Source organism: Scleropages formosus, chromosome 19 (assembly GCF_900964775.1).
Source record: "Scleropages formosus chromosome 19, fSclFor1.1, whole genome shotgun sequence".
In the NCBI taxonomy this organism is placed as follows: domain Eukaryota; kingdom Metazoa; phylum Chordata; class Actinopteri; order Osteoglossiformes; family Osteoglossidae; genus Scleropages; species Scleropages formosus.
Genome location: NC_041824.1, coordinates 11,661,443 through 11,670,579, shown reverse-complemented (window position 1 = coordinate 11,670,579; position 9,137 = coordinate 11,661,443).

Genomic DNA, 9,137 nt, shown 5'->3' with positions numbered 1-9,137 from the left:
CAAACAGGGCAAAGTCATTACATAAAACGCTGATTATTTTAATCCCTTTGAAAGGAGAATTGGAGATCTAACATCCTCGCCTTTTTCCATCCTCCCACTGTTTGTGTTGAATCATCGGAAGGATTACGATACCAGGAGATGCGAAAATGAATTCATTTAGCCTTTTGAATTGCTCAGCAGACAAAATGTGAATTTTATATCACCTCATAATATTCCACAGATGCCCAATTTGTTGTTAGGTATTTGTACAGGGATGTACCACTCATTGTTTTTGTTCTACATTTATGCCTTTCCATAACCATTTCATTAAAAAATAAAAATAAATGTCTTTTTTGTAATTAAAAAAGGCCATGTTTTCAAGATCATATACTCCAAAACATCCAGTCACAAGGTATTTTTTATGACCTACAGAAAGCTCATTTATCGGGTAATTGTAATTTCATTAACAGACAGAGGGATCTGGCTGCTTATGTACTGGCACACAATGATAAATTAGTCTAACTGTTCCAGCTTGTGCTTATATGTAGAGGGTCTCCATTCTAAGACATTAATATGAACCTAAAAACTGTGTCTTTTAGCAAAAAAACATATAGTGGAGTTTTTCCCTTAAGAAATAACGATACAGTAAAAAACACTATTAAAGTGGACTAAGCGTTGCTAATTTTCCCCAATCTGGAGCGGAAGATTATCAGTAAGTATCCAAGACTAAAAATATTTAAAATTAAAATACCACAGTTATTTAACATTAGAGATGCTTTTGAGTGAAATGTATATTTTATGCTGTACATATTACGGTAGTGCAGTGAACAACAAACCCCTCTACTCACTGTGTAGGAAACACATAGAGTGCTATAAGGTAAATGTATACTTAACAGCATTTAATTTTAAAATATTTAATGATCATAAAAAGAAAAAAAAACCACAATTTTTTAAATTAACTTTTGGGTCTGAGTTAAAATGCAGTCTTCTGGTTGACACGTGACCAAAAATATGGAGCAACTCTATCTATCTATCTATCTATCTATCTATCTATCTATCGAAGTGGTGTAAAAGTTGAAAACACAGAATGGTACAAATGTACTGTAGGTAAAACTCTCAGGAAAGGGTTTCATGTTGCTGCCTTGAGAAAGGTACTTTACCTTGGGATGACACGTATCGACAAATGAATTACCTGTCAATCAGAAAATTATGTGGGGTACTGGCAAATTCTTACCACCATTTGAGTCCGTAATTCCTCCGTCTTTCAATTTCTACACTTGTACTCACAATTTCAACAGAAACGGATGTTCTTTGTTATCCTCTTGAGATCGAAGGTCCTTGAGGTGTCTTTGCAATTATCCCTTCGATATTGATCAGGCTTTTGGTGTTCTTGCTAGTGGTGCCCACATTGTCATGCTGTGACAGAGGCGCGTAGCCATCGCGTCCCTGCTGGCTGCAGACGGCAGACCCCCAACCCTTCCCGGTCTCTCTCTCTCTGAGCCATTGCACTGTCGCACATTAGGAGACACTGGATCATAATCTAGATAATCCTGTTTAATTAGAGTTGAATATAAATGGGCAGAATCTACACCATCTTTTAACCATTTGGCACTGGTTCTTTCCCACTTGAAAGTCACTTAATAATATATCCGAATGTGTAATTATTACTCCTGAATAGAAAACCTTTCAAGATGGACAATGAATCTGTTCAAAATCCAGTGGCACAGTATGTGTAAGGGAGGCGACAGCTGGAATGTCATGAAATTGCATATTCATTGTGTATTTCTAAATGGCACCAGTAGGCGTGCCTGATTTTGCGTGTCTTTAAAAATCTTTCAGAAGCACATAAATCTCCACACCAAACAGAACAGGAAATTTATGTACAAACTGATCACAGTTCCAGCAAATGTGAGGACAGTTACTGTGCATACAAGAAAAAATCAATCCTCTTCCCCGGGACAAAGCTCATGCCACTACTCCAGCTCCCACCATATGCAATTTCAGAATCCCTTAGAGATGTAGATGAGTAAACCAAAGACTTGTGGTCTTATAGGACAAGTTGAGGCCTGTCCTGGAATCGGCATTTTCTGAAGCTTGCCAAAGCCCTAGTGGGATTTAGCTGGTCAAAGCAAAAGGCTTTAAATGTTCTAATTTAATTTTGGCAAGCGAGACTCCTGAGAAGAAGTCATTATTACAGTGGTTAAAGTTTATTATTAAAGCTATTAAAAGACTAACCTCACTGGAGAGGATTAAAATGCGGTCATGTTTAAAAAAATGATGCCTTCACCTCCACCCACACTCGGCTCTGCACCAGATCACACCGGGCCTCCGCCCGGCAGCACCCACCCCTAAACTGATGTGGGTATTTCCACAAGCAGTGTTGTGGTGAGGCAATGTTAATTAATGTAAATCACTGTCCTATTTATCGACCCGAAGTCCAAATGAGAACTGGACATTTCTGCTCTGTGCTTTCCTTGACTCACACGCACGCTTATAGTGCTCAGTGATCGCAAGAAGCTCTAATTAAAGCCATTTGCTGGATAAACAGTGGGAACATATGACAATACTGCATAATCACTAAATCAGGGGTTCCTTCCTGCTCACCCGGATTTCGGTTCTCAGTACCATAACAAGATCTGAGCTCCCAGAGCATCCTGTGTGCCATTAATTCGAGAGCTTAACAGAACTTTGACAAGGAAACATCAGGGGAGGGCTGGGAGGAAGAACGACATTAGCTCAGAGAAGAAAGGGCTTTGTCTTTCCTTGTTTGCCCCATTGTTACAGAGACCAGGTTCTGCGCGTCCACCTTGACCAATTGTAGCGTTTTCAAAAAGGCAGTAAGGTAGTTAAAGACACAGACTGATCCACTGAAGGTCTGATGGCTCATTTCTCAGGAGTACTCCTTCTGCACACTCGAGAAAGGTTCTTAACTCCAGTCACACCAGGTGAATGAAAGCATGACCTACAGCATATTTTTACAGGGATAAAACTCAAAGTTATTCCCTAACAGCAGCAAAAAAAAAAAAAAAAAATGCTAGGTATCCTTGGCTCTAAGGATGTTATTTAAAACTTCTTTATAATGTTTTGTTTGTGTGTGTGTGTGTGTGTGTGTGTGTGTGTATCATGAGGTTTGTGAAGCTGCAAAGCAAGAACAGAAACGATCAAATTTCATGCATATTCTTGTCTCAGGTTTGGTCAAAAGAAGTATTTGTGTTGTTCCCCACCATCGACAGCTAAGAATATACCAAACAAAGGGTTTGTAGTCAAGCCAAGAAGTTTCCCAATAGTAGTCATCATATTCATGTGTTTGTACATAGTTTTAGGAAGGATGGTCTTCCAGCAGCTTCATTCCTCCTTTTTCAAGCATCAGATGTATGTAGTTGTCTCTTCCAAAAATGACATTCAGGTAGAATAATACAGTCTTCAACGGCAATCTGCGGTGTTATGACAGAGCTCCAAATTTTGGGCCCAATGACATAAAGCACGTGTTTAGTATAGGCGTGGCTGCATAGTACCTACGCAATATATTCATCACACAGACCAAAGATTTTTAGGCGGGTGAAGTACCTTCACGTACAATAATACACGGGGAAAGATGTTCAACCCCTCGTGCCAAAATCAAGGGGGCTGGACACAAACCAACCATGCCACCAGTACTCCATCCCTCCCAAAACCCCACATGCCCCTCACCCCACCCCAATACAGCTCCCTCCACCTAAAAATCCACCCACATCATGGGCAGGCACCACCCTCCTCGCCAGGAGCCACTGCGAGCACTTTACTGGCGTTGTCAAGTGGGCAGCTTCCTTCGTTGATGTTTCATTGAAGTGAGCCTACGACACCTCCAGAAAGCTCCAGAAGACAGAACTTATGGCCAAATTATTGATACCCACCAGGGGGAATTCACTTTTCTCCAAAGTGACGCACATCTCTGACAACAGTACAAAAAGTGCATTACATCAACAGAGAACAGAGACATACAGCTGACTTGTCCTTCAGGGAAATGGAGGGAATCAGGGAAAAACAGCTGACTGACTTTCATACACACACACACACACACACACACACATTTTCAGAACCGCTTGTCCCATACGGGGTCACGGGGAACCGGAGCCTAACCCGGCAACACAGGGCGCAAGGCCGGAGGGGGAGGGGACACACCCAGGACGGGACGCCAGTCCGTCGCAAGGCACCCCAAGCGGGACTCGAACCCCAGACCCACCAGAGAGCAGGACTGTGGTCCAACCCACTGCACCACCGCGCCCCCCCACTTTCATACACCAATCTACAAATTCAGTCAAATTAATGATAATCACTAATGATGAAATAATGGTAATTTCACCAGGTAGAACCTAAAATAGAAAAAGCTGCTATTTGAACTGTCATTTACTGTTGGAATAGAACATGTGGAAACCACCAAATCAAAAGCAGCGCGTCTTTGCAGCGGTATGAAGTCCATTAGAGTTTTTGTAAGAATGCTTTAAATGTGACATAAATTTGTTTGGAGAAGCAATGTAATGCAAAATATACGATCAAATCACAATGCTGGCGCCCAAGGGCTTATACGGCTTGCTTTGAGTTTATTGTACACGAAGGAAGAGTCATGACACAATTGTGTTTTTTTCTCATGGGTTTTGGAAGATTGTAATCATAAAAGATTATTTATTTCTCTGTCATTCAGTGTTAAGTAATGTTTTCGTATTTTGCCTGGACAGCTTCTGGGCTGTCATCAGTTGACATTTATTCACAATGGACATAATTCACAGGGTAAATTTATGAAGTATGTATTGACATAAATAGCTATTAGTGGTAAGGCGCTTCATAAATTACTTGGTCAAAATTCTTCTCTAATTGGCATCTAAAACGAAAAACATCACTGTAAGGTTACACACTGACCTGCTCTGACCCTGCATGTTATTTCCCATGTGCCAGTACATAAGTTTTGGGTACATGTTTTGTTTGGACTAAATTATGAGATCTTGTAGTATGATATGGTACTAAAGTTTCATCAATATAATAAAGGAGACAGGAGAAAAGAGTGATTATTTAACTTGTGCTGTGGTGGAGGGTTTCATAAAAACGGACTGTCCTCCTCAGTACAACACCGCTGTTGGTTAAAGCAGAAGGTGGGATAGCAGCTACAAAGCTGAGCTCATCACTAAACGGTATGATCCTGCCTGCTAAAAATGCTTCTCGACACTGAACTGCGAAACACAAATCCTTTTGTTCAGCTCACGAACCAACATTTTAGATGTGGTTTTTACATAATTTAACTGATGCTTTTCTCCAAAGCAACTTAAAATGTTAAGGTACTTAGAATTATTCACCCAGTTATACCACTGGGTAACTTCACTGGAGCAAGTACTCTGCTCAAAGGTACTAGAGCTGGAAGCGGGAAGCAAACCTGTATCCTTTGGGTCTAAAGGGAGCAGCTCTAACTACTACAGTACCAGCTGTCCCCAAATGACTGTCTTTGGTTTCACTACAGATGCACACACACACACACACTGACTGAAACCGCTTGTCTCAAGCGGGGTCGCGGTGAACCGGAGCCTAACCCGGCAACAGAGGGCACAAGGCTGGAGGGCAAGGGGACACACTGCAGATGCTTCCCACTATACTGACTAGCACAGCCATTGGTCACACCTTCTTTACATTTTAAAGAAATGCTCAAACCATTACAGGGTATTTTGTATTTTACTGCAGGGTAAATCACATCGTACAGAAAAGAGAAAATATTTGCACAGGTGAGCTTTGTCAAAACCTAGCAATTTCTTTTTAAATAATTTCCCGTTGTTGTGCTATATAATCATAAAAGTAATTGCAGGGCTGCATTTGATACTTTAACTTGTATATTTAGCACAGTACTGACATTCTGATGGAATTGTGCTTTTTATCAAGACAGACTAAAATTTGGAAAGCATACTGATGTCAGGCTCCCACAAGTGTGAGAACTTAGAAAGACAGGAACCATCTTACTCAGCTAAATTAATAATCTTGATCATGATCTTCATTCAGACAGCAGTGAACCAAAAAAAGAACACACACACACATTTTCAGAACCGCTTGTCCCATACGGGGTCACAGGGAACCAGAGCCTACCCGGCAACACAGGGCGTAAGGCCGGAGGGGGAGGGGACACACCCAGGACGGGACATCAGTCCATCGCAAGGCACCCCAAGCGGGACTTGAACCCCAGACCCACTGGAGAGCAGGACCCGGTCCAACCCACTGCGCCACTGCACCCCCAAAAAAAAAGAACAATGAGCACAAATGTGCTGTGTTATCAGACTACAGAACACAGAGAATATGTATATAATATAGATTATGAATATATCAGAATGCATGGATAATCCGCAGTAGACTGGCATCATCCTTGTGCCAGGTGATTCCGGGATACGCTCAGGACCCCCAAAACCCTGACCAGAATAACTGCTAAATGAAGACGTATGAGAGGGGGTGCGGTGGCGCAGTGGCGCAGTGGGTTGGCTCACAGTCCTGCTCTTCGGTGGGTCTGGGGTTCGAATCCCGCTTGGGGTGCCTTGCGGTGGACTGGTGTCCCCTCCTCCTCCGGCCTTACGTCCTGTGTTGCCGGGTAGGCTCCGGTTCCCCGCGACCCCATAAGGGACAAGCGGTTCTGAAAGTGTGTGTGAAGATGTATGATTGGATGGATGGTAGCAGTGCTTTCTGAATACATTTTAAGGAACTGCACACTGAGTACAGAGTCATGCATGGAGAGGGTTTTACTGATTATGAAATACAGAGCGAAGTCATACACTATTATTAAGCAAAGGCTGGAAAGAAAGAACCTCATCAGTACTATTTGGGGATGCTCTATGATCTCATCTGTCGCACTGTAACAGAACATACACTTTTGGGCACATCTCCATAAAATGAACCGTGTGCATTTTATCTCTGTAGAGCTCGATATACTCATTTGATCGTCACAATGAGCCCTGCAACTTTGACAGCGCTGGAAGCTAGGAATCTGTTGACTGGAACCACTTGTGTTTCAAAGACCCCAAAATCTAGGACACGCAAACAATGCCTTAACCAGTATTTGGCCCTCACCTCCCTCAAAGCCCTGAGATGCAGTACACCCTCCTTCTCACCAGCCTCTTACAGAGATCAGTCTCCAGCAGATATCAGGGTTGGCCTCCAGCAACATGGGCTGCGCAGCTGGCCTGCAGCTTGGAGGATCTGCGCAGATTCACTTTCAATCTCGCTCTGATCCGTAATTTGGAGCCAGAAAGGTTTTGCCCTTTTCTCTTCCTTCGCCATTTAGACGACAGCAAAGCACTCGTCCCACTCACAGCCTCACTCTCTAATACAGACTAACACTCCCTATACCCGAGTTTCTCTCAGAGTTTGTCTTTTCTTCTGATCCGTCACTGCAGAGGTCTTATTTCCTTCTTTCTGCGAGAGGAGAGGATCCCCAAGGACCTGCCTGCCAGGGCACGTCGGCACCCACACCTCACAGGCCTTCTGGGAGAGCTCTGCTCTTGCACACCCTACCCTTTACGTCTGCATCCTTTTTTGACACGATTTTATTTTGTTGCGAAAAATTTCCCCAAATATGATAAATAATCAGGGCCACAAAGCCTTCTTGAACCGGACGCAGCTGCTATAGCAAATATAGGCTTATGTACAAAGAACTTCCTACCTGAGACTTTTTTTTTTTTTTTCCAAAGTCTACATTTGGAATACAGGTGGGAACAACTGATTTTCTTTTTACATTTATTTATTTAGCTGATACTTTTCTCCAAAGCTACTTGCAATTATTTACTCAGCTGGGTAGTTTTATTAGAGCAATTCAGGGTAAATACCTTGCTCAAGGGTACTAATACTGGAGGAGGTATTCAAACCTGCAACCTTTGAAGCCAAAGGCAACAGCTCTAACCACTACACTACTAGCTGGCCATTTTATTATTTGTTACACTTTTTTCTCCAAATTACCAATAAATGTAGAAATTATTCAAAGATTCTACAGTTCATCTTTTTTTTAAGATTTACTGAGCATATAGGACATAGGGTAAGCTATTCATGGAAATTTCATTTCTGCCAGGGAGTCATGCATGGGACCTGCACGAACATGAAGGGTCTGGTGTTCCTTTACCTAGAGGAGAAAGGACTGAGGAATGAGGCTGAATGACACATTTTGAACACTGGGTACCCAAGTCTGTCCATCTATTACAAGGATTTGGGGCTCTTATTTTTGCTTCCTCTTTTTCTTTTATTCCCATTGCAGTGCAAACAGTAGCACATTAAAGAGCACAAGAGGCCTAAAAATAGCCTTTGCTTGCTGACTGCAATTTTTCTCAACAAGCTGGGGATTAGCGGCGACCAGGAGAGAAGTCTGTTCTGGGTCCACCGGCTGGCCAGGCCAAATGGACACACTGGCATTTACCATCTTCCAGCTTCACTGGACTCCAGGGTAAATCGTGTGAGTGGAGACTTTCTGTAACATGTATACACACACACATACACGATCATACTAGTGGCCCTTAACTGTAACATAAAACGAGAGTGCAGTGTTAAAATGATCACAGATCATCACAGGGTAGCCACACACACACACACACACACACACACACACACACACACACACAAAATGGGCAATTTAGCATCACCAGTCCACTTGAGCTGCATGTCTTTGGACTGTGGGGGGAAACCAGAGCACCTGAAGGAAGCCCACACAGACACAGAGGGAACCTGCAAACTACACACAGATTGAACAGGGGTCCCCAGGCACTGCGATGTGGTAGCACTAATGGCTGCACCACTGTGCCACCCAGTTCTGTAATAACTGGCATATGAAAGGTGTAAATGCTCCAGTCAGCCCTTCAGAGTGTGTGGCGCTGGTAAACGGAATGAGGGCATGAGAAACATGTCCCCTCTGCCTCTGACTTTATCTCAGCCATTTGCTGTCCAGCTCCCACTGTCTAAAAGGGTAAATAAAAGCCTGAAGTGTGAGATGGGAGATCTGAGAGTCCTGAATTTCACAGTGTCCTCACCATCTATTCACTGCATTTGTTGAAAAGGCTACAAGGACACTTTAAATCATAGAGAACATGACCAAACTCCACCATCAAGCACCTGCCCATTCAGACAGTGGTCCACCATAAGGCTCGCGACACCTGTCTCTGCCCATGTCTTTC